The following is a 26,697-nucleotide window of genomic DNA, read 5'->3' as shown; positions in this document are numbered from 1 at the left end:
AATTAAACAGATAAATTCAAACAGACGTTCAGTAAGTAGCCTTAATTCCCAGCAGTAAAGTAGGAAAGCTTGAGGAGGAAGAAGCCTGAGGATAAAATCCAGGAAGGCTTCAGTTTTTCGAGAAACAGCTGTAACCTATACCTTTGAGTCTATAGCGGGGGTCGGCAACGTTCGGCACGCGGCTTGCCAGGGTAAGCACCCTGGCGGGCCGGGCCAGTTTATTTACCTGCTGACGCAGCAGGTTCGGCCGATCGCGGCCCCCACTGGCCGCTGTTTGCCGTCCCGGGCCAATGGGGGCGGTGGGAAGCCGCGGCCAGCACATCCCTCGGCCCGGGCCGCTTCCCGCCACCCCCATTGGCCCGGGACGGTGAACCGCAGCCAGTGGGGGCCGCGATCGGCCGAACCTGCCGCGTCAGCAGGTAAATAAACTGGCCTGGCCCGCTAGGGTGCTTACCCTGGCGATCCGCGTGCCGAACGTTGCCGACCCCTGATCTATAGCTTGCGCCTCGTAGCCTCAAAGCAGGACTCAGGCACCTTAAACACTAGTCTTATCCCTCAGACCTTGCTATCTGTATATCTTTTACAGCATTTGGGCCAATATTTGCACAGATTCTCAATGAACTCAGTGGGAGTTGCATATACATGACAGATGGTAGAACTTGCCCACTTTTCTTTACTTATCTCAGTGTTTCTCAGACTTTTCCACCCCATGACTCCATAGTATAAGAGAAAAATGTTTGGAAACGCCAATCCCATCTAGCCATAAAAAAAGAGTAGTTGGCCACAACCCCTCTGGACCTGTTCAAAACTCCCAGGTTGAGAACCTATGACCTATCTCTCTTCCTGTTCTCTACCTCACCTGTGTGAGAAGGTAAAGAGAAATCCATGTAAAAGACTCAATGGCTGAAAGGAGCATTGAGCAGAGAGAGACAACATCATCTTATAATCTTATACAAGGTGAATAATAGAGATAAAGAAAGGCCAGGCACATCAACCATAGGACTGAATACAGTCAAAGACCAAGAATTCATCACTTCTCTCTCCTTCAACAAAGGCAATCTTTGCTAGAGAACTAAATGAGAGAACAAGGAAGCCTACTTTTTATGTGGACAGGCACGTATGCAATTTTTGCTGGAGTATTTGTGGTTTTACTCTGTTAAAGGGCAGTGTTTTGTATTGAATGTTTTGCAATATATGTTCTGATTTGTTCCAAATCATCAGATTGTCCCTTTGTGAATTCTTTATTGCCTCAGAACCTATGTTCGTCATGTGTTAAAACAAAGTGACCTGACTAGCATGTCCATTGCAGTAGATGCTGCTGAGAATCCATTGTGTTATGCGGTGAGTCTCTGTATAGATAGTCGAGAACCACACTGACCTTTGCTAAATTAATTTATTATCCAGACGCAGTAAAATAAATGTCAAGTTTCTGTAAGTTATGCCAAAGCAGCATTCATTTGCTACTGGCAAAATGCCACCTTTGCGTAGCAAAATATGTTTCTAACCAGGCCTACAGTTGGTTACCACAAATATGTTTTTCTCATGAATCAATGGCATCATAATTTACATTGTGGAATTCTGCAGATTTTTGTCATACCCTTAGTGGGGAACATATTGCTCTAAATGTACCAGGGGTTTTGTAGTTAGCCAAAATATGTTAAGTTTTGAAAAATAAATTCAACTTTTGACCACAGTGCATGTGCCCCAAATGTCAACAGGTTGATGAGTCATACTGCAGCATGCGCAGCTCAGCAGCACTCAGGAGCAGATAACAGCCTCTGAAAGCCGACTTTCACGTGTACACAGACTCTGCATAAAAGGCTATCATATGTGTTATCAAATGCATTTAACAACATTTACCTTACAAGCCTCCAGGATCCCAAAACCTTTGCTAGGGCTGTGCTCATAAACCATGGTAAAGGGCAACATGCTAAAAAACGCTAGCTAGACAGAGACATAGATACATATGTGAACCAAATAAAACAACATGAATCAAAGAGTAAAAATAGGTACTGAGTTTGACGTTAGTTGTCCTCAGTTGTTTCTCAGGGAAGCAGAGGTACAAATAAAGACTGCCTGGAAATGCACAGACCTGCTACAAGAGGTCACCTTATGCCAGCACTACACATGCAGCTATTTTTAAAATAAATGTACCAGTTCAAGGGAATATGGCAAATTATATGGTTAAGAAATAACCCTATAGTTCAGGGTGTGCCGTTCATGCTGCTGCTATCTCTGCAGTGAAATGGCAACTGAATGAGAGGGGACTAGCCATCCTAGTTTCATAAAATCAACACCATTTCTTAAACGAATTCTAGTCCCTCAATATCCTGAAATGCCACAGTGGCTAACATGTTCATCTGGCAGAGGAGCAGAATGAGTTACAAATCACTGGTTGAGAAGGAAGAAGGTATTTATAGAAGAGAAGACATATTTAGGGCTATTTAGGGCCCTGGTTCTGGATGGAAGTCAGCCACCTCTGTGGCAGCATTACTCACTTCCCCTGGACGTCCTCAGCTCAGGGATCGGTACAGAGGAAGGGTGAAGGGCATATCAATAACTAACAGCTGCACAAATTTTCCCAGGTTAAGGTAGTAGAGGTAGAGATGATAGCACTCCACTGAGCCACCTCCCTTCTGCTAAGGAATCGCCCCTTTCATGTGATGCTATGGCAGCTGCCAGTTGGGGAAGCCCTGGTAGCCTGGCTCCAAAGGGTCGTGCTGCCAAATAGCACAGGGGAAGAATCCAAAAGTTGATGCAGAGAACCAGACCTACAAATGTTGAACCTTCACTGAAGATTTCACTGAAAACTTTGCAAAGGGGATCTCATTGAAGTTTCCTGGACCCTGTCCAGTAATATACTTGTGCATTTATCCTCTCCGTCCCCTCTAGCTGTTTGGGGGTAGAGGACCAGCCTATTCCAAGCAGTGATAGGTTCTGTGCCTACCCCCGGTGGCTAGAATTTTCCACAGAAATGCCAGGCTCAGAAATTAATTTCATTTTCTTTGATGTATGCTATCGCTTTGCCCTTTTAAGTTGGGGCTGCTTCACTGAGCATCACTTACATTTCCTTTTTATAGAAGCAGGAAAGGAGCAAAATTTTAACAGTGAAACACCACAGCAGAAAGTAGTCATTGAGGGTTTATGGCAGCCCTACAGTGAGTTATTGCATTTGCTTTTCATCTGTAGAGACCATTGTCCAAACTCAGCTATTACAATGATGAGAGCCATATTAATATAAAAATAGACAGTGTAAGCAGGCATAACTCAACTAACTCCAACCGTGATGCATTTCCTCGTGCCTGGGCTAAATTAGGGTCCACATGTTCAAGTTCTGGTTTAGATCAAGAGGGAAAGTGGATTGAATGGTTTCTGCATAAAACTTTAGAAGACACTAGTCTATATTACAAAGCCACCCTACAATACTGGTAGTATATACTGAGGAGATCCCCAGCGCTCAGATAATAAGGATATTGCAGTTATGAGTGAAAATCGTATTGACCTCGTTAAGGTTCTTTTCAAAGAAAACCTTTTCCAGAGGATTTTCAGTGATTTTCGTAGAAAAGGCTGCCTGGTGCTATGGGTGTACCAGCTAGGATAAAATTAAAATAAATTAAATAAACAAGCCCAAATATTATTTTGGAGGTTGAAATAAGCTGATATTGTAACACTGCCTACAGTTAAGTTTGCCCAATACTTCCTATTATCAGATCCTGTTTTCAGTCTTATAACTTTGCCAAACTCTAACCATTTGGGTTGAAATTCTCTATGCTGGATGTCTGCCTCAGGCTGAATCTTTGTGAAGACTAACTAAAACAGTAACAACTGCAACTGAAATTGTTTGGAGCAGTGCTTTGAACACAGAAAGTACTATAAAAATGCTAAGCACTCTGAAAACAATCAGCCCATAGTATTTTCAAGTTGGGCACCCAAAATTAGTAGACACTTTTGACACTTTTGGCCTTCATCTCACTGTGCCTCAGTTTCCTGGTTGAAATGGGAATAATAATACCACCCAATCTCACAGGAGTGTTGTGGCGATAAATCCATTAATGCTTTTGAAGAACTCAGGTACTCTGATGACAGTACCAAAGAAACGTCCATGAGTAAATTAATAATTGTCTATTCAGTGCAGTTTGGATGGTGTACATTTAAAAAGGCATGGGGCCACACAAGCAACGTAAAACTAAGTGTTGAACAACTACTCACTTGCTGAATGAGGCAGAGGACCAGTGAAAAAAATAGTATGTGATAATATAATTAAGAACTATATCATAATGCATAAGCACAAGGGGGAGGAATTAAGGTTGCACACATAATCTTAATTCTGACATTTCCTAACTTTTGGATGTTTGGCTTTACATCCTTAATATTCGTTTAATGTAATGTTTTGAAGTTATATAACAGCTACATTTCCTATATTGCTAATTTCTTGTAAGCCTTGAAGCAGAAATACAAAAAATACCCCACAAAAAGTTATCCTCAGTATATTCCTGGTCAAGCACCAAGGAGTGCTAGATATTTCATAAAATAACCTATTCTTATAAGATATTTCAAGAACTATTTCTAGGTGAAGGAGTTGGTTAAAAGTCCAAACCTTTGAATGATCCCTCTGAACCATCTTTTTAAGGTTTACCCCATGTTAATAATATTCTCTTTTTGTGAAAGTTCAAAATACATAAACGTGGCTCACTTGACACACAATGGGTCATTCATCTACAAAATTGCTAGAAAACAGGAAAGGGGGCAAGTTCAAAGGAGAAAAAGAGCAAGGAAAATGGGGAACAAATGCACATGATGTGTTTTTCAGTGGAAGAGATGTTTTCTGAGAAGCCTCAATTGTGAGTAGCTTCTTCCTCTTAGGCAAGTCTAACTCACATACTGTAGCTGACATTTCTAGTACACAGAACAAACTGAAAGTCTCCCTGACTATGGCAGAATTACATAAATAATATTATCAGAACAACAGCTGCTTTATGAACAGCATCTCCTATATGTTGATTTGAATGTATTCTTTTATTTTTTCTGAGTCAATGTATTTTTATCATCAATGTACTGGAAATTCCACTATCTACTCAGTATGAGTTGCTTCTGCATGTGGGGCCAGATTCTGATCTGCTTATTCCATAACAAATCTGAAGAAACTCTGATGAAACCAACAGAGCTACTCTGGATTAACTCTGGCATAAATGAAAATAGAATCCAGTGACAGGAAGCCATGCATCCTGGTCTTCTTTGAAGGCTGAGACCAGACTCTATGAAAAGAAATCATGAGAGAGGAAGAATGTTGTCTTAATGGATGCTGCAGATGCCATTTGATTATTTTGAAACTGTGGTGCTATCTATAGTAGTAGGAAGGGTGAACCCTATATTTACCCAGGGAAATCCAGGCTAGAGTTGTTTTGAGGGTTGACTAGAGCCTAGAGTATCCTTGCTATGCTGTTAAAGATACTTAAAATCTCAAACAGATGACAATGTCACATATTGCAATTTGTAACTGGAGCATCCTGTTGCAGACTTTAAGAACATATGCAAAAGGCACAATCCTGCAAACTCACAGGCTCAGATTTCCACAATCACCTACAGGATTTGGAGACCTGATTCTTGTTATGGGGCACTGAATCCCCTATGTAGCTTCAAAAATCCCACCCATAATCCTTACTCAGAGTCTTGATCCAACTAACCTCAGTGGAGCTGCTTGCATGAGTAAGCATTGTGAGCACAAGTCTACATCCATGTGCAGGCCTTCAGTTAGCACAGGTGTTAAAACTATCACATAAGGAATAATAAGAAGAACAGGAGGACTTGTGGCACCTTAGAGACTAACAAATTTATTAGAGCATAAGCTTTCGTGGACTACAGCCCACTTCTTCGGATGCATATAGAATGGAACATATATTGAGGAGATATATATACACACAGACAGAGAGCATAAACAGGTGGGAGTTGTCTTACCACCTCTGAGAGGCCAATTAATTAAGAGAAAACAAACTTTTGAAGTGATAATCAAGCTAGCTCAGTACAGACAGTTAGATAACAAGTGTGAGAATACTTACAAGGGGAGATAGATTCAATGTTTGTAATGGCTCAGCCATTCCCAGTCTTTATTCAAACCGGAGTTGATTGTGTCTAGTTTGCATATCAATTCTAGCTCAGCAGTTTCTCGTTGGAGTCTGTTTTTGAAGTTTTTCTGTTGTAATATAGCCACCCGCAGGTCTGTCACTGAATGACCAGACAGGTTAAAGTGTTCTCCCACTGGTTTTTGAGTATTTTGATTCCAATAAATATACATTTAACCTTTTATCGATGATATAGTTGAACTGGACATTCCTATTAATGCAACAATTTAGGAATTTTCTGGCTAAGGATTTTTTCCCTCTGTTATTGTTGACTGATGGGTTTTTCTTGCACTGGGAGTGATTAGAAAGGGACCCTCTTAGCCGGTGTACCACATTACATTTCTGTGCCTTCTGTGGAGCTCACTGCTTTCAATCGCCTGTCCTGAAAATGCAAAGGAGCATCTTGCAATTAATACATTTTGTTCTTTGCTGAACAAAGAACAAATTCCTAGTACATACAGGATCAGAGCACTGGCAACAACAGCAGCTGTTCTAATGTTACATGCTGTGACTGAGGTAGGAGAAAAGGGCTGGAGTTGGAGGATTCACTTTATGCTAGTCTTCTTAATTGTCAAAGAGTAAAAGAAATGCAGGAGGAAATCAAAACAACAATAATTGTGGTTCTCAATGAAAAGTTGTTACAGGGACAAAATGCCCTGCTCTCTGCTCCTCACAGCTGGAAAGTATCTTATTAAATTCAGTGATGCCTTTAGACCTGCTTTCTTTGTAGTCCTTAGGGTTACCATAATCCAGCAAGCAAAAAAGAGGACGGGAGGAGCCCCGCCCCTGTCCTGCCCTAGCCCCACCCCATCCTGCCCTAGCCCCGCCCCTGCCCCTCCCACTCCCCCCCCCTCAGAACCCCTAACCCTCCCCCTGCTCCTTGTCCCCTGACTGCCCCCTCTTGGGACCCCTGCCCCTAACTGCCCCCCAGGACTCCACCCCCTACCTAAGCCTCCCTGCCTCTTGTCCCCTGACTGCCCCCTCCTGAGACCCTCCCCCCCATCCTAACTGGCCCCCTAGGACTCTATCCCCTACCTGTACCCTGACTGCCCCAACCCTTATCCACACCCCCACCCCCAGACAGCCCCCTGGGACTCCCACGCCCCATCCAACCACTCCCCACCCCCTGACAGCCCCCCCCGAACTCCCAACCCCCCCTTGTCCCCTGACTGCCCCCTCCTGGGACCCCTGCTCCTAACTGCCCTCCAGAACCCCACCCCCTACCTAAGCCTCCCTGTTCCTTGTCCCCTAACTGCCCCCTCCTAAGACCCCCCCCAAATGCCCCCCAGGACCCTACCCCCTACCTGTACCCTGACTGCCCAAAACCTTATCCACACCCCCAGAAAGCCCCCCCCCGAACTCCCGACCCCCCCCCGTCTCTTGACTGCCCCCTCCAAAATCTCCCTGCCCCTTCTCCGACCCCCTGGCCCCCTTGTTGTTGGCCTTTCTTCACCTAATGTCTAGGTGAACTTGCTCAGGAATGGCCTGAGCCGCTGGGCAGCAGCGGGGGAGGAGCTCCAGACTGCCGGAGCCGATCTGGGATGCAGGGAGGGAGGGAGGGATTTCTGCTGCGGGGGGGGAGGAGGAGGAGCCCTCTCTGGCTGAGTGTCGGAGCCCCATGTAAGTGACACCGTCCGGCCGGCAGCACTGTTAGCCCCGCGTGCTCTGCATGGGGGGGAAGTCCAGACATTTACAAATTCCCCCCGGACGCTATTTTTAGCTTAAAAAGCTGGACATGTCCGGGGGAATCCGGACGAATGGTAACCCTAGTAGTCCTGCCACTCAGCTTGGTTATATCCTGCCCTATTCTCACTGATTTTCGTGTGAAACTTTCCAAATTGACTTTTACAGTTCATCCAAGAGTTGTCTCCCTCTGAATCTTTAGTTCTTCCTTTCACTGTCTCAGATTCTTGCTCAGCCCTTTTGATCCCAAACATTTATGTTTGCTTCAAAGCTATCTGCCATCCAACAGATAACACATTGCTAAATCCACAACAGGCCCCCATCAAAGGGCTGGAATGGAGGTAATAAAAGTGCCCACTGCAGACTGCATGTAAGAAAGATGTTGCGAGAACTTAATATTGAAAAAGTTACTGTCTGAGGCCAGGAAAAATCAGACAGTCTGGTAGCCAGTTTGCTTTGATGTATATTTTGTAATATATGCAAAAAGAATTCTAGATGAGACAAGCTTAGCAAATCTCTTACTGCATAGATAGACAAAAGCAGCCGGCTGATTCACCTGCTAATGCAGCTTCTGCCCCAGGCCAAGGGGGTCCTGATTCAAGTCCCAGCTGCAGTTCTCTCCAGAATGCACGCGCACACACAGCAAATCCAGCTACCATTTGGGAGATAGTGTTAATTGGTTAAGTCTGCATTAGTGGCTCCGTTCTTTCTCTCTAAGAAACCGGTAAAAGGCAATTGCTCATAGGCCCTGCAGTAGATTCTCTCATGTGGAGTATCACCGGGGTCTATTTTGTCATCTCTCTTCTTCAGTATGTACAAGGCTGTTAGGGAAATAAGTAGGCAGTTTGAGCAGCACTGACTCCAGCATACACCACTTTCAGACCCAGACAGTACAGTTGATGGGTTCCCAATGGCTGTCTTGGATCAGAGCATGGATGAGAGCTAGTGAGGGTCAATCCAGATAAGATAGAGGTAATGTGGGTAGGGTGAGGAAAACAATCAGAGAATATGATGGAAATTATTTCCAGATATGTATTTCTTAATGGACTCGCTAGTATAAGTTATACACCTAAAAATATCACAAATGCTTATTCAAATCCTAAGTTTTCACACTGCATTCAAAGCCCAATTAATTATCTGAAATGTGGCGCAGTAGTACATATAACAACTATGGATACATTTATTTATGAAAACCATCTATATGTATTAAAGAGTATTCTTTGCTTTATAAGGTGCTGTGACAGGGTGCAGGGCACTACTGACTCCCAGTGCACAAGGGGGTAATACCTACTCAGTCATTACCCCTTTACACGGGTGCAGAGGTGGGGGAGCAGGCTATAATAGTGGCTTTGTGGGAGGGAACAGAGAATGCTTTAGGAAAGTCTGGCTTCACATCCAGGACCCATCACATCAGAGGACTGAGTTGGATCCCGCATTGGAGACTTTCTCTTGTTTACTTTCTGATCATGTTAAATTATTTTACTTTCTTGTTACAAACACTAACCACTGCGGAAGAGGCATTGCTGACTGTGACTGTCTAGACATCCTACCCACTTATGCAAACTTGATGTGACCTTTTTATAGATTTCACTGTATGAAACTACCAGGTACAGGATGCCTTCAATTTCAGGGTTTGTGGCATTGAGAGGGGCTACTTGGGCCTTCCTGAATCCATGGGCAAAGGTCAAAAGAAACAGTATTCTGAAGTCTTCCCTTTTAGCCTTTCCAGAATTGCTAGCTAAAAATTGTTTTAGAGAATTTTTGCAGGATAGGTCAAATATAGAGGAAAAAATCTTCCAGGTTCTTTAACAGATTCTTTAAGTATTAATAATTTTAAATAAAAATATGATTGACAATAGTAAAATAATTTAAAATATCCTGTTCTTAAGTTACGCCAGATGCTGAATGTTGTACAACAAAACATATTTTAAACAACTAATGGCCAAAGCTCCTGGCATGCAACGCCCATGTAGGCAGCAGGGTTACATGTGTGTAAGAAACAGTCCAGACTCACAGTCCCGTTCTCTACCCACTAAACTGTGCTGCCTCTCCTGTCTCCATTGGTGTATGGGGCCTATTTTTATGCTTTATTTATATAAGCTAAGTAGTGTATTTAGCCAGAGAGTCACAGCAAGGCTGTTTAACCAGTTCAGTTGTTTGAGATTATATAACCCTGTTGCCATAGAAATTTCTATGTTCTTGCTCTGCACAGGCACAAGGTGTAAATATTAGGAATTTATATGCCAGCCATTAATTCTCTGTAACACCAAAGGTCTAACAGGTAAAATGTCAAACTCATCTTCCTAATTTACATCCAACTTACAAAACTATTAATTATATGTTCTGCAGTTAGATTATGTTAGAGACAAACTGAATTTGTTGTTAAAGGGAAACTATAGACCTACAGAAACTTAGTTTTGGGGGGAACAAACATTATTTGACAAAGAAAAGTCTGATTCCCGAAAGTTCAAGTGCTGTACAACAGACGTTTCAGGGTAGGCCAGCTCTCTGATTACCCAAACTGTTCTCCAAACTGCTTCATGGTGCCAGGAACTATGTCACTATTTCTTCAGCAGGGAATGTTCTGCATTGATCACTCAAGACGGTGGCCGAAGGAATCCAACATACTCATAGGCTGGTACTTGTGGCGTTCCCAAAGACATTTTGTTGTCAGTGCTTACCCATTTTTTAGGATTTAAGCAGTGGTATGCATGGACAACACATCTCTCTGGAGTTTTAGTACACTCCTCAAGCAGGAGGCCCCTTGAATATACACCTCTACCCCGATATTATGCTGTCCTCGGGAGCCAAAAAATCTTACCACGTTATAGGTGAAAACGCGTTATATCGAACTTGCTTTGATCCGCCGGAGTGCGCAGCCCCCCACGACCCCCCGGAGCACTGCTTTACCATGTTATATCAGAATTCGTGTTATATCGGGTCACATTATATCAGGGTAGAGGTGTACTCTAAATTTCCAGTAAGCTTTTCTTTGGTTCCAAATTCCATTGAAGTCTACTTTAATCTTCCACTTACTAATGCACACTTCAGTGTAGAATGATCAATATTTAGTTCCTAAAGAAACATTGATCATGCACCACTGAAGCCTTCTTTCTTATTGACTTTCTTATTGACTTCAAGAGGGAGCAGGATAAAGCCTTGGGTTCCTAAAGAGAGGGACTGGTAGCACCATATCTGCTGCTTCTAAACCCTTTGGAATATGAAGGATTTTTTTAAACATCAGTGTCAAAATTGTAAAACTATTTCCCAAAGCCATTTTTTAATAATGTACAACCTTTTACAGTCCTCTCCTAGTGGGAATATTTTGATGTGTTGCTATAACACTTCTCTAGCCCTCCAGTGACTGAACAGCTATTTCACGGGACAGGAGAGGAACAACTTGTTAGTAAAGTGAGTTTTAGTGTTAGGGCCAGGGAGGTGATATGTGATACATTGACAGCCCCAAGGCTGCATCTCCACTGAGAATTTTCAGTGCTTCTGTCACTGCTGGTATTGTACTAATGCTACTCCACACGTGGTAGCAACGGTGGAAGCATGAGTATTCAGAGGGCACAGGAGTTTTACCACTTTGTTGACTTATCCTGCTGAAGTCTTGTTTTGAAATGGATTCTAGGGGAAAGGCTCAGACCAGAGTTAGATAACATGGTAATAAAAGCACGTGTGCCCAGTCTAAGCTAGCTGCACCAATGCTAAGCCAACCATGAGAAAAGTGGTAGTGCAGATGGAACAAGCTCAGACAATCAGCAGCAATGCAGGCTTTCTCAGATTAAGCCCCTAATGTGCTTCAACCCTCAAGATACTGGAGGAAGCACTTGTAGGAGCAGGAAAATAATTCAGTTTCTATGTTCATTCTGCTTTCTGCTGAGACTGCCTACGAGGCTTTTGAATAAGTCAACCATATGACAGTTTACACCTGTCTCCTAGGATTTGCAATGAGACCCCTGACCCAGTGGTCTAAAGGTGAAAGGCTCCTTATCCCATTACCAACCCCATGAGTCATCCCTTCCCCCAAAAAACAATTTAAATTTCATATATTACTTGTTTTCAAAATGTCTCTAGGGCTAAAGAGATTCTTTTCTCTTTCTTTAGCCATTTAAAAATGAAAACAATTTTATATTCCATGCAGTAGTTCATGTTTCATAGCTGTTCTAAGGCTGCCAGAAAAAGAAAGCTTGTTTTGAAATGGCTCCCAGAGGAAGCAGCTGGTTTTATTACCGAATGGCAAACATGAGCATTGGTTGTAAAGTTAGCCAGCAGCCAAACCTTTCTTCCCTGACATGAACAATAAGAAACAGGATGGTGACGAGAAAAGAATGGAGAAATAAGACACGGGATCATCCAAATATATATACTTGTTCTTCATTTTTCTGTCAGTTAATAATGTTACACATACTAGTGACAGTTTATAATGCCACCAACATATGATATATAAATAGTATTAGGATACTGAAGCCAGCACATCCCGAGATACCATTGTTAATACTATGACATTTTGAATTAGTGCATCCTATCAGGAAATCCTGACTCATAGTCCCTAAGGCTGCCATCCTGTTCCAACAGGAGGCATAGTCTGTTTTAAAAACCACATTGATGTTGCTGCTTTGCTCCTTGATCAGTGCAAATGACTGGCTGCTGAGATAAGAGAGGACAGCATTAGGGACAGAGCTATAAAATCACTCACAGTCACTGTTCTGCCCAAGGGTTAAAGAAATAGTTTTTAAGAAAAGAGTTGTCTATTGTAATATACATTGGACTATATTACAATGCAAGTGCAGGGCATTATGGATCAGTGTGCTGGACTGACTTCTGGATTCATAATGTCTGTATTTTAATAACTAATACTGACTGGTTTTCTTCTAGCTACAAAACACCATATCTATTCCAGTGTTGGAGAGCTTTGATGGTGAATGGCAACTTGACAAAGGAAAATGACAGAGTTTCAGCAGAGGAGTAAAGAAGAGCTTCCCCTACCAGCTCTGCCAATAATATTGTGAAAAGGGCACACTTCTTAATTATGGGGGAATCAACTGAATGAAAATATCATATTGATTATTTTGTAATAAATAACAGAGCTTGACACACCCAAATCTTGTAATCGTTTATGCCTATTATTCTGTTGTTTTTCAGAATTTAAATGGATTTTTTAGCTACACAAATCAAGCTAGTGAGAAAATTGAGCTACAGTGTGTGCTTTCCACACATGCTACATCCATGCTCAGCTTTTGTCTTTTGTTTCCATTTTCTATTATCAATAAGTGGTAGAGGAGGGAGGCAGGTAAACAAAGGAGCATATGTGTGATAAGTAGAGAGAGCAACAGAAATACCAGGGCAGACTTACTCCAGGCGTAGCTTCACTGAAATCAATAGGAATGTCAGCCTGATCCATAGCCCACTGAAGTCAACGGAAAGACTTGCATGGACTTTACTGGGCTTTGGATGAGACCCTATTTGAGGAGTAAGATATGACATGAGTAAGGGTGCCAGAACCTGGCCTATAAAGAACATGAAACGAGACTACTCAAAAGCCAAACTCTGGCATGTCTGTTCCTTAATATGATTCTGAACTAGCCAGTACATTGGTGAGCCCTTTCTCACAGGCGGACTCTAGGGAACTATTCATGTGAGTAAGAGTTCAACCATGTGAATAAGATGCAGCAGACTGTGTACCCCCGGAGAGGGCCTGCCTGCTGCGCAGTCTCCAGTGCGTAGTGAGAATCTGCACCACACCTACTGAGGACATGACGTCCACTATCCAGCCCAAAGTGAGCGAGGACGGGAGAATCAGGCCCATTCCAATAGAAATGTAAATTTGGCACTGGATAATGAGAAGATGATTAGCTCTTGCTGTAAATCACTGACCTTTAAAGACCACCTGAGATCTCAGACACTTTGAAACACCATTTTCTTGTAGGAACAGTTCCGCTGCCTGCTGAGCAGTTGGATCCTCTTTAGTTGAAGCTTCTCTTCGCTTTTTCACTGTGAATAATTTAACAGCATTTTCTGCTCTATAATTTTACTCCAGCTCCTCTCAAAACTACAGCGCTCAATAGCAAGTCAGTGCTAGACAAGCTCCACACTCCTTTGTTTCGCCTGAAATTCTTTTCGATTCTCTTCTCTTTTGGTATTCATCTGTCCCATACTTACAGGAGAGCTCCATACTTTGGGGCTTTGTCCTTTAACAGCTTCTAGTGAAGCAAAAGCAGAAAAGTAATAACACCAGTAACTATGGCTGGGTGAAACTCTGCATTTAGGTCCTAATTTTGGTCTCTATGTCAAACCCTAGTAAAAGAATTTGGCACAGTGGGGGGTTGAGCCTCTGGGATTCTGTCCCCTGGGTTGAAGAACCTACAGTGGCACCATTCCATGACCAGTATTTCAGCCTTGGGATGCTAGTAGTCTCCACTGTTGCTGTGCCCTCACCCACTTGGGACTGGGGGGGGGGGGGGTCTCTCCAGTGGATACATATTCAGTGATTGACCAGTCCCTCAAACTCACTGCAAGGATAGAGAAAGTCTCCGCTTAATATAGCTCATGGACATGGAAGGAATGCAGACACTTGAATGGGCTCCTTTCAGCTTGCCCCCACATAGGTTCTGCTGCATTCAGAAACTTCTGAACTCATATTTTCCACTTTCACATATTGTATGAAACTACTGAAGAGAGCCTAACCTCAGTGTAGCTGCAGTAGATTTCATGCCAGCTCAATGGAAGATGGCTTCTGAGTGTTCCTCCTCAGGAAGGCTCACCTTTAACATTATTTGCTTTGCAGAAGTAGTTTAACCTTTATTATTTCATTGTTTTAATAATTCATATGGCCTGCATCTGTGTATGGTGAACCTTTAATCCACTTTGTAAAAGTCACAAAGGCCTACATTGTATATGTGCTACAAGTACAATTCCTTTAAAATAACTTTACATTTATTCTCATCTAAGTCACTCTTTGACATCAAAATGTGTTTTCTTCTTTTGTTTAGGACTAATTTTAAATGTGATGTTTTTTGGGGTAGGAGAGGAGAGGTGAGAGGATGGCAGGGGGGATAAAAATGGAATGCCATTCTACAAGAAGCTATTCACCCATGGGGGGAAATATATTTGGAGTAAAAGCAATTCCGAATATGCCAACAATTAATTATAAACTTGGATAACTGTGTTCTATGAACCTTCAATAAACTCTAGATATCTGAACTTAGCTTCATCAGTACAAATGTGAGTAGAAAAAAATAGCAGAGTTCCTTTCTCTTTCTGTTTGCATTGCTTAATAAGATGGTTTCTGTTTGTTTATTTTGGTTGTCAACATACTGGGGAAAAGTTCACATCTATTTTTAACCATCTCATCCTTAGCTAAGATCATTTCCTTTTCCTGCACTGGTTGGTTTGGCTGACAGCCACCTGTGACTACTGTGACCACTCAGAGTAATATTTTATGCAAATACATCCATTTTTATTGTTACCTTGGCTCCCATTTCCACTTTACCTCTTGTGTAGATGATGATAAACCTAGTCTGTGACCTTTCCAGGGAAGTGACTGTCTCATTTGCACAGTTCTTAGCAGAATTTGGACCTCTGGATGCTACCACAATATTACTATTATTGCAGTAGTAGTAGTAATAATAATAATGCAACTGAAAAAAAGTACATGTAGTAAATCCATATATTAAAAAATACATGTAGTGAATCAGAGGGAAATATGAACTGTTCACCATGCATGTATAGGAGATGCAATTGTATCTTTCCTGTTGAGTAGAGGCCACAATTTTATTTAATAGACAAAATATGTATTTCTGTCTGTTCCACAATATCTAATCTAGCTATATACCTACCTAGCTAAATTTTTTCTATAGTGCGTATACCCATAATATCAGAGCCTCACCATCATATCCAAGTATTGAATGGTACTTGGCGGCATGGCGGCCGCTTCATAAATGCCCATCTCTTTTTGAAAACATTGGGATTTCTTTTATCCAGTCTTGGTTTTAACCGTAAAATAGGCTTTTTAATAACTGCAGTTTTAAAATATCACTAAACTTTCATTCTGAGAAGGAGAATTTTCCGAAGTGACATCAGCGCCTATTCTTATCAGGCTTTGTGAAGGAGTTAGAAAAGTCTGTCTAACAAACATTCAGTATATAAATATATGCACTGTAGGCCAAATTATGCACAGGCACATATGTGGAATCCCACTACAATCTATAAGGCTGGGTGACGGTACTAAGACTAGAATTTGTTCCAATATCTGTAGCTCATCATAAATAAGGTAGTTTCCTCTACTGATTAGAATAGGAGTCTGTGAATCAGCCACTTCCCAGCTCTGCCACTAACTCCGAGAGGTACTGGACAAGACACCTACCCTCTTGGTGCTTCAGTTTTCCTGTTTGTGAAATAGTTACTGTAATGACACCCTCTCAATGGTATTGTGAGGCTTATTAATATTAGTGAAACCCGGTGACATTTTGGACGAAAGGTGCTGCATAAATGCAAAGTACTATTAGAGTGGTTGCCATTAACAAGTGGGCATTAGATCACACAGCAGTGTTGGAGATACCATATTCTACAGGAAATAATTGCAGTAACTGTGTGGAATCTGTTGGCAAATACTGACATTTTAGTGTGACCTTTGATTGTAATTGGAACAGTTTAGGGCAGGTGAAAAAATTTACTCAAGGAAATGATACATTCAAAATTATTGTGAATTAATTTTAAAACTCCCAGCTTGCTCTGAAATGATCCAAGAAGGCTAATGTACAGATGGCTAAATTAGAATCCTGCAATCCTTAAACAGGCATAATGTCCAGTGAAGCCACTAGTGTTTATACTCAAGTAAGGATGGCAGAATGAGGCTCTTGGTGTTTTGAACTATAAAAGTCCAGCATGAGTGATAGCAAGGCAAATTCTGGATCATTTTATGAAAGACACGCCTGCTTTATACCATTGTAAATGAGGCAAAAGCAGGCCCACAAATCTGTAGGGAATATTAATACCATCTCTGCATTAAGTCCCTGACCTGTTTGTAGTCAGTATTGTTTCTATTTATTAAGCATTTCAGTGAACTTAGTCAGAAATTACTTTATAAAAAGTATAGAAAATATTTTTGTGATATATGACCATAAATGTCTGTGTGACCATAAGTGTCTGTATTAATTAAATATTTTGATCTGCATCTCAAAATGCAATTTATATGCTTGACTTCTTAGAATGACAAAGAGGATCAGACAGTTTCAGCACCCTACAGGGGAGGCACAACCATAAGGCCAGTGATTACAACCCACTGAGACCGAATGGGTCTAACTACCGGACCAGTGGAGCAGCCATCTTGGAGGTATTCTCCAGGATAGGCCCTGTTGGATGCTCCAACTGATTGGGAAAAATCCAGTCTCGGGGCCTGTCTACACTTATGGCACTGCAGCGGCACAGCTGTGCCTCTGTAGTGCTTAGTGAAGATGCTACCTAGGCAGCCAGGAGGGCGTCTCCCGTCGGCATATGTACTCCACCTCCCCCAGAGGCGGTAGTAATGTCGATGGGAGAAGCCCTCCTGTCAACCTAGCACTGTCTATACCGGGGGTTAGGTCGGTATAACTGTGCCGCTCAGGGGTGTGACATAAAGTGATACTTCACACCCGGTGCCTGAAATAAAGAAACTAGTGAGCAATAAGGTAATTGGACCCTAACACCCACAAGGGAAGGCAAGGACTTTTTAAAACCCTCTTTTCCACCAAGAGGGGAGAACACAGACTAACATAGAGGAGCATCTGGATTTATTAGAAGAATGTAAGTTGGTTCTGTACTGTTCCTGTAACTTAAGCGAGAAGCCTATATAACTTAGCTTGTGGCAAAGTATAGGGTTATTCATGTATGCTGTTTGTTGTTTTAAAATTCTTTTTTCTCTCATGCTTTGTTCTAATTGCTAAATAAAAATACCTGTTGTTCACTGTCACTGGTCACAGATTCCCAAGGGGAGGAAACGCAGGGGCCTGAAAGCACCTGGGAGTGCAAGGTGATAATGGTTGGTTGACACAGGGTAGTGGACTTGGATACCAGTCTAAGAGTGAAAGAATTGCAAGATTCCACCTTGCGGCAGATGAGGGAAAGAGACCTAATTCCTGAGGAGGTGCTCTTAGAAAGACTAGGAAGGGGACCGAGGTGCAAATTTTGATCTGCATCTCAAAATGAAACGTATGCGCTTGATTTCTTAGAATGACAAAGGGGATCAGATAGTTTCAACAGCCTACAGGTGAGGGAAGTTTTCAAGTACATGGTATTCTACAATTGTAAATATGGTTGCTCTAACTCACAGAGGTGTGTGGGTTATAAAATGTCCCAAAATGCCTTTTCCCAAAGACAGCACTTAAACTAAGTGAAATGGGCAAGCTGCTCTCCAGATATTAATGAATTTAATTTCATGCCTGTATTTATAGCAATGTAACTATCTTCTCTGTCACAACTCTCACATAATTGCTTCTATTTGTATTTGTCATCCTGGATAACTCCTCTCAGTTTCCCTATAGATAACACTTCTCCAACTGCTAAACTTAGTGCATTAAAAAGCAGGATTTTTTTTTTCAAACTCCCTCTCAAGGGACCCTGTCCATTATAAAAATCTTTTTACTGTGACAATTTCCATTGTATCATAATGTAGGCTAAAAATTATAGAAATAACCATCTGGATTTAAAAAAAAGGGGAACGAAAGAAAGAAATGTTCCCACATCCATGTGAAGACTGTCCATGAATGGTCCTCTATTATAAAGATATGTTTGTTCTCTCTGTAAATATTTCATTTCAATACTGTTCCTCATTCCATGTGATTTAGCCTCATGCTTCCAGCAGCCGACAGGGCGAGACTTCAATGTGTGTTGAGGAACTCCTGATACATTTTCCTTTCTTCCATAGCAGTAAATTCAAAGTAAAAAAAGATAAATTTCCCAGAGCCTCGGCCACTCTTTTTCCATTTAAAATAAAGGAAGAGGCATAGGCTGGTTCTGACTGGCTAAGGGAGCTTGCATAAAGGGAATGCAGAGGAAAGAATAAATTAATCTTCAGTAATGTTTTCCCCACTGGTCTGGTATTAGGGAATATAAAACAGAGCCAGATTTTTAAAAGTATTCAGGTGCCATATGATGCAGAGAGGCACCTAATGGGCTTTTCAAAAGCACCCAGATGCCTAGCTCCCAATGAGACTTGGGTGCCTAGGTGCTTCGGAAAATCCCACCAGGTGCCATCTGCATCTCAAGGCACCTAAATATCTCTACAAATCTTAGGAAACTCACCACTTCCCAGGTGGACATCATCTGGGGAGTAGCTTGATTTCCAGTTTTGGAGAGGCTATGCGGAGAGGCTCTGAACCTTTTGGCACTGCACAGCAGTGCTCTGTTATGCCTCTCTTCAAAGCAGTATGGATGGATAATTGGTACTGGATCACAGGCAAGCCAGGGAATGACATGGCTCATGGATCTGCAACTTCTCCCCCAAAACCAAATCTACAGAAAGTATGAATGCAGGGGCAGTGGCTGCCATAACAGCCCATGTTGCACCATACACAATTCTATTTCTCGCGTAGTCCATCAGTACGACGATGACATTTCCATACTATCTCTTTTTGTGGATTCTGGAGTGACCCTGAGTCCAAAGCATGATGCGCCTGGTCATGAGCAGATTGGGCAGACAAAGTCATTGGTGAGCGTCTTGGTAGCTATAGCAGTGGGATGACACTTTTCCTTTGCGGCTAACGGTCGATTATTTCTGTCCTCTTCAAAGGCTTGGAAAGTTCTGAGTGTTGTATGTTGCCAGGCTAATCTATTTGATGCAGCCTTCTCAAGATCATCCAGTTTTATTGTACCAAAGTGTGTGCTACTCTTGATGCTGTCCTTGTAGCGCTTTCTGGGGCATCTTTAATTCCGGTGTCCTTGTGCCAATTCTCTGTATAAAGTTTTTCTGGGGAGTCGATGTTCAGACATCCTAATGATGTGTCCAACCCAGCAGCATGGCCTCAATGCTTGTGGCATTTGACTTTTGGAGAACCTCCAGGTTGGTAATTTTGTTTTGCCAGCAGATCCCAATAATGATGCACAAAGTCCGCATATGGAAGGCCTCTAGCTGTTTGATACGCCATTTGTATGGTGTCCAGGTCTCACTGAGAGATGTGAGCATAAAAGCATTGTAAAGTTTTGTTTTTGTTGAGAGGGTTATGTTGTGGGATTTCAGGACTTTTCTGTGTAGCTTTCTGTGACTGAAAAGCTTTCTGTATCCCGTTCGTGATCTCTTTGTCAAGAGAGCCATCATTGGAGATGTTGTTGCCGAGACAGGTAAAATTGTCAATTTGCTTTAGTTGGACTCCACTAATGGTTATGCTAGGGGTTATGGCATGGAGTGGTGTATTTACATGTAATACGGATATTAGTAGTTTCCCATTCCTGCAAGGGCTCACTGTCTCATATTCAATTCTAACAATCCTTTCATTGGTACCAGTGTATTTACTTACTCTGAAGGTGGTGTCTGAACGCCAATCTGCTCAGAGGAGAGTCTGTGAGAAAGAAATCGATTTGGTATACATCTGCTACGTAAAAAGTATTATGCATATTTTAAAAGAATGTAATTTAGGCTATTTTTGTTATTTAAAAATCTATGACAAGACACATTGTAAATTTAAATATGCCTATTTCAGTAAATATGACCTTATGCATGATCACGGATCAACTCATAGTACCACAGTACAACAAAACTCATCCTCAGCAAATATCACAAAGGTCACAAGAATGAACACATTTGACCCAGGTATATCAGGTCCTCCACTCTTCAAAAGAAGGGACATTTTTGGGCCCCCATGTGCTTCGCCCAGTACAAACAGCCCTTGCACTGAAGAGCTCACAGTCTCCAGAGAAAGAGACAAAGGCTGAGAGGAGAAGCAGAGGCACTGAGGGGTGAAGTAACTTGCCCAAAGTTGCACAGGTTAGTAACAGAACTGGAAACAGAGCACTGGTCATCAGATGCCCAGCTCAAGGTCCTATCACTAGACAATACTGCCTCACATGATGTCTCATGAACTGAAGCACAGTTCACATATTAGCACGTGGATTGCATAAAATACAGACATAGTTAAAAAAAATAAGTATAATGAGATCACTTTTTAAATATCAGATCTAGGGGGTGGGTAGTTCTGCAAGGTACATAAATACATATTAGTACTGAAAGATATTTTCATGTAAAATAGCTTTGCTCTGTACCTTGGGCAATTCAGCATATTGAAATAATTATTACGAAAGATGACATATGAATCAACACCGCATGTTGTTAAAAATACATATAAAACTCTGGTGACTGATATGCTACTCTAGGTTTGACTTATTTTTTCTTTCAACAAGGAAAGCTAAAAAAGGAAGCTCCTATGAGTCGCTCCACAAAAGTTAAAGTGGTATCGTCTGGGGATAACATTTTTATTTTATTTTATTACATTTTAAGTATGATTAATTACTTTTACAATGTTTAGTGTCACTGCATGTCAGAATCAAACTCTGTTTCTTTGGAGGGGGCTAGATTCAGAACAGAGGATGAGGTCTCCTCATGTGAACTGTGCCTAAGAGCTAGACATGATTCTTTCCCCCCACTAGGGCAGTTACAATGTACATGAAAGAGTGTAGCGAGTATGTGGTCATGCAAGCCTGGTGCATGACGAATCATGTGTGTAATAAGGAAACACACAGTAACAAAGGTTAATGTTGCACTGATGGCTTCCCATCCCAAAACAGATGGAAGATTCATGCTTCCCAGTATCCCCAAGTCTTTTTCCACTCCGCGTCACCCGTAAACTCTTTAATTATTTTAAATTAAGCCCTTTTCTTCCTCCCACCAACAATAACTAAATCTTTTGCCTTTTTCCCCATGCTGCTCCTGTATGTATGTATCACTTGGGTTAAGAATTCATGTTAGTTCTCATATAAGTTGATTGCAAATCACAGGATAGGAAACTGACCTTGAAATAACAGATTGACCTCCCTCCCCAATTTCTTTTCTCTCTGTGATACTGACCCTCCCCTCCACTTTAAAATGATTGTTATGTAATTTTGTAGCTTGAGTGTTTTTCCCTCCCCTATTTTCTGCCTTGACTGCATTAATAAGTACCTTGAATACACAGTACTTCTTAACATTTTTCATTAGTTCCTTTAACTTCTCTAGTCAGTAAAAATCAACTTTTACTAATAACAGACTGGCCCACACTTTGCTGGTGGGAACCAATGCTGGCATATACTGCTGCCTGTCCCTGCAGATTTTGTTTCACTATCCCACATTTTGGGATGTTGAATTGAAAGGTTACACAGTCCTACTGGAAACAGAAGTCATACAATTAAGCCAAAGCCCATTCCATGACTCACAAATAGATTATATGTTGGGATCCTAACATTCCAAGATATTTGGAGCTTTTACTTTCATCTTTTGGATTATTTTTGGATTAGCAGAGCAATCATGTTTTTAATTTTAAATCCACTAATTAATGTCCAGGACTAGATGCATGCTTATCAAAAACACTTTAAAAAACCCATCAGCTGTGACCTAATTATGTTTTCGAAATAGACAACGCTCTTCCTTCCTGCTTCGCCTGGTTTCTTGGTGAAGAGTATTATAGCTGCATTTCCAACATATATTATTTAGTACATCTTCTTTTCACTGCTGCTCAGAGAACTGATGTCTAATTGTATTTTACCCACTCATTTTTGTCTCATTGCTACAAGATCCCAAACCTTTTCTTCAGTTTTCTGAACTGAATAATAGCCTTTTGGAGCCTCTGAACTGCAGCCTGGCTCCTTGATTTTCTACAGTACCCAGTATATTTACAACCAACTCAATAAACAAATGCGTTCATTCTATTAGCTGCTCAGAGCTGGTCTAGCCAAAGCATGGTCCTATTGGGTAAGTGAGACCTCTAGAGTTCTACAAAGCACCTCACAGCCACCATTCAACATGGTGCTCTCTCTTGATACAAGTGCAGAGATGCTTAGATCAAGATAGACCACTGTGTGTTGGTACTTGTAGGGCCAGACTTCGATCTCAGTTACACCAGTATAATTATGGAGTTAACTACACTATAGTGGGAGGAGTGATCCAGATTTCCACTGGGATAGCTGAGATCAGAATTTGGCCTCTAGCCTCTGAGGGTCATGTTGTATGTTGGAACTCATAATCTGCATGGGTCACACCTTCAAAAATGATCTGCTCCATTTAATGCAAATTACTAACGGTGCAGCCCTCATGCTCTAGGCAAGTTTTCAATGCAACCCTTTACTGGCAAAGTCTGGGTGCTCCCTGCCCAGAACACATTGCCCATGAAAAAAGCACTGAATGGAGAGAAACAGCTCCATTCTCATTTCAGATACAAGGACACACATCACTGAAAAATTCCCTAAGGAATGCAACCACACAGTGAAGCATGGCCTCACATCTGAGATTCAAACCATGTCTAAAATTTGTGTCATGACCTGAAAGTGAAAATCCAGAGTCACCTAGCTGTGAAAATTCCTGCCTGTGTAGTTCTTAAAGATAGTTTTAGTAACACTATCTGGTAAACAACATTGGGCCAGATTATTGGGTGTAGCATGGCTGCTTGCAGCAAACTGCTAATGTCATGTGGCGGTAAACCTGGCTCCAGGAGAGTCATCCCAGTACAGAAATGAACCTGCAATGGTATACAGTAATAATAGGTGTTTGTGTGCCATACTTCCTCCCTGTTACCAGCTTGTTGTTATAATTATAATTATTATTATATTGTATTACCATAGCAGCTAGGAGCCCCAGTCATGGACCAGGACCTCACTGTGCTAAGCGCTGAACAAACACAGAACAAAGAAAACCAGCCTCTGCCCAGAAGAGCTTACAGTCTAAGTAAAGCAGAGGGTGGCTACAGAAAAGGGGTGAATGTGATCAGGATGTTTCTATGTCACATTCTGTGGACATTAAGGCCAGCATGAATTGCAGTCTTACTGTACCTAGCCCTGGCAAAACTGCTATGCTGGGACCTACTAGAGGGGGCAGAGTAGGGCCAATTACATCAGCTCTTTGGTGCTTTTCCATCGGGGAATACTTCCATTGCCCATTGTGGGCTATATATACTGCTTTCACAAAAGCAAACTAAATTTGAAAGCTAAGGACACAATGCATCATTTACCACGGCAGCAGGCACTGATGTTAAGCTGGTCACAGCCTCCAGAATCAGTAAATTGCTCTAAAAGGAAAAATATCTGTTAGCAACATTACTTGATGTGCTCTTTAGGGGCAGAACTGAAGATACTGCCAGAGCCTACAGATCTAAATCACTGTGCATCTTATAGGCTGCAAGGCAGACATTTTGTTCTGCCTAGTTCTCTACGCAAGATAACATGACAGAGTCATCAGAGGACATTTATAATACCTTTTATGATCAAGCAGGTATAAGTATTTCAGCACCTTCATATCTCTGATCTTTGGTAACAAATTGAGGGGCTACATTGCTTAATTTTGCACTTGTTACTATCACGTACTAAGTGAAATCTAAATATAAAATCTATCTATTTAGCAATGCACCCTAAACACATCTTAAAATTACAGGATGTTGTTCAAGAAATTCAGACCTTTATGGCCAAAGTAAATTGTAGGCCTCTCCTGTCTCACTAAAAAAATAAATCTCTTTATCTCAGTCATTTTGCCTTGATGGAAATTCTATTGTCGCTATGTCTATAGTAATTAAATAGTGAAGGAGGGTTATAGATACAACAATAAAACATTTATGCTTAAACTTCTCTGGCACAATTTTATATGGCTAATAACAGGCTTTTTTCACTTAATGTAATTTTCTTAATTATTTAAGGATATATAAAGTGTATCAGGTTAAGTCTGACAGGGGAGATTTTTAAAATATTAAATCTATTTTACTTAACACAAAGTAACTTCATATATTCTCAAAGACCATAATTAAATTTCAGCTATAATCACCCAAAAGCTTAAACAACCATAATAAAGTATATTTTTTCAAGATTGAGAAATGGAAGCTAATTAACAAGATTAAAATGCCTTGGTTGTAACATTAATAGGCACTCTTAACCTTCTGGACACTAATTTTCCCACTGTATGTGAGAGCAAGACATACTTTACATAAAACCTTGGTTAATTTATTTAGTTCTTTATTTGTATTGAAAAATCACCTAAAGGTCCCAGCCCTGCTGTGCTAAACACTGTAACAAAAAGATGGTCCCTTCCCTGAAGAGTTTACAAAATAAGACAAGAGACAACAGGTGGATACAACAGGCGGATGCAACAGGCAGACTGCAGGAAACACAAGGTAACAGTAAGTCAAGTATGATCAATGTCATAAGCAGCAGTCACAGCACTTCAGCTGCCTAACCACTGAAAATTTCAGAGGACTTTCCCTTAATATTTGTACAAATCTAGGGACAGATCCTCAACTGGTGTAAATTGACATAGGTCCATTTACTTCAAAGGAGTTATGACAACTTACACCATCCGAGGTTCTTCCCTCTACAGTTTTTTATTCATTCTCCAATGTTTGTAACACCATCTTAGAAACATGACATTTTACCTCTTCACGTTTATTCTTTTCTGCTTGATACATTAATTATTTTTTAACCTACGATTGAAAACATGGCTGTTTTCATTTTAGAACAACCTCCTCTCTGACTTACATAATAATTCACTATGATGCTACATCATTACGAGCCCCCATCCCATGTAGACTCACAATGAATCCAGCCGGAGTCCATGTGAATGGATCCAGTCCTTAGTGTGCCAGAATGATGGATTTGATAGCTCTCAGTGTTGGTCAATGGCCTGTTGCTGTGTATCCACAGAGGAAATACAAGATAATATTTTTGTTGGGAGACATTAAAATAGTGGCTGTTTTGTTTTGTTGGGTCGATATAACTTCTGTAATTTTTTGCAAGTTATGTCATGTCTCATCAAGGCAAGGGCTGTTCTTTTTCATTCCCAATTGCTTCCTCTGTCTTGTCACTCTGTAGATTTTAACTATTTTAAAGTACAGTTTTAAAAAACTGTATGAAAACATGGTCAGATTGGCAAATGAGACCCACGGGGCTTCGGGGAGAGAATCCCTCCCAGCTTTGCTTCTGTAGAGTTCCCTAACACCCAACCACATTACTGAAGCTTAGCAAGGAGGATAGCGCTTGGTACACATTGAGCATTATAGTTCTGGTTATCCACATATAGTACTTGCCCTATATTACAGAGCTCAGATACCATGGTAATAGGTGGGTACAAATAATGGGAGAACAACATTGATTGCCGAGCAGGTTTCATCTTAAAGGGCCATATTCTGATCCCTTTATTCAAACTGAATAAAACTTAATTCTATTCCAAATAGTCCCAGTGAGTTCAATGGAGATATTCACGGAGTAAGGTGCTAACCAAAATGAGACAGTCAGAATCTGGCCCTCAGTATTTGATAAAAACAAAAAGAAAAAAATAACAGCTTCCTTGCCAGTACTCTGATTGTTTCCTAGGTTATTACTAGGAGCAGGTGAAGTTGGTGAAAACTGTGTTGCAGCATTCTTTGCTCATCTGTTATGTGCTTTGCAACAACTTTAACATTTCATATTTTGCAAAACTTCAAGGACCCATTTCCCTGCCCTCACTCATAAGACACCAGTTTGTGAAATTCACCTTTGGCACAAAGCTTCACACTTGCAAACTGTCATGTAGTGGTGCTGTGGTAGCCATATTTGGCAATTTTTCCAACGTGTTAAAACCACTGCTATTACTGCTACTTTTTCTCCTAATTGTTCGCAAATGCTTCAGTTGATCAGAGATTTCAGAGGGCAGTTGCCCTTAGAATACGGTAAACTAAATGTGATGTAAGCAGCAGAAGAAATATGAAACAGAAGC

General features: G+C 41.3%; 1 protein-coding gene across 4 annotated transcripts in view; it reads right to left on the bottom strand.

Annotated features, from left to right (window-relative positions):
• The window catches only part of STK32C (serine/threonine kinase 32C), a 240,427-nt gene that overhangs the window by 73,047 nt on the left and 140,683 nt on the right, over positions 1 to 26,697 (bottom strand). The window lies entirely within an intron of this gene.

Source organism: Chrysemys picta, chromosome 7, assembly GCF_011386835.1.
Source record: "Chrysemys picta bellii isolate R12L10 chromosome 7, ASM1138683v2, whole genome shotgun sequence".
NCBI lineage: Eukaryota > Metazoa > Chordata > Testudines > Emydidae > Chrysemys > Chrysemys picta.
This window is presented reverse-complemented; position numbering and strand designations above follow the sequence as displayed.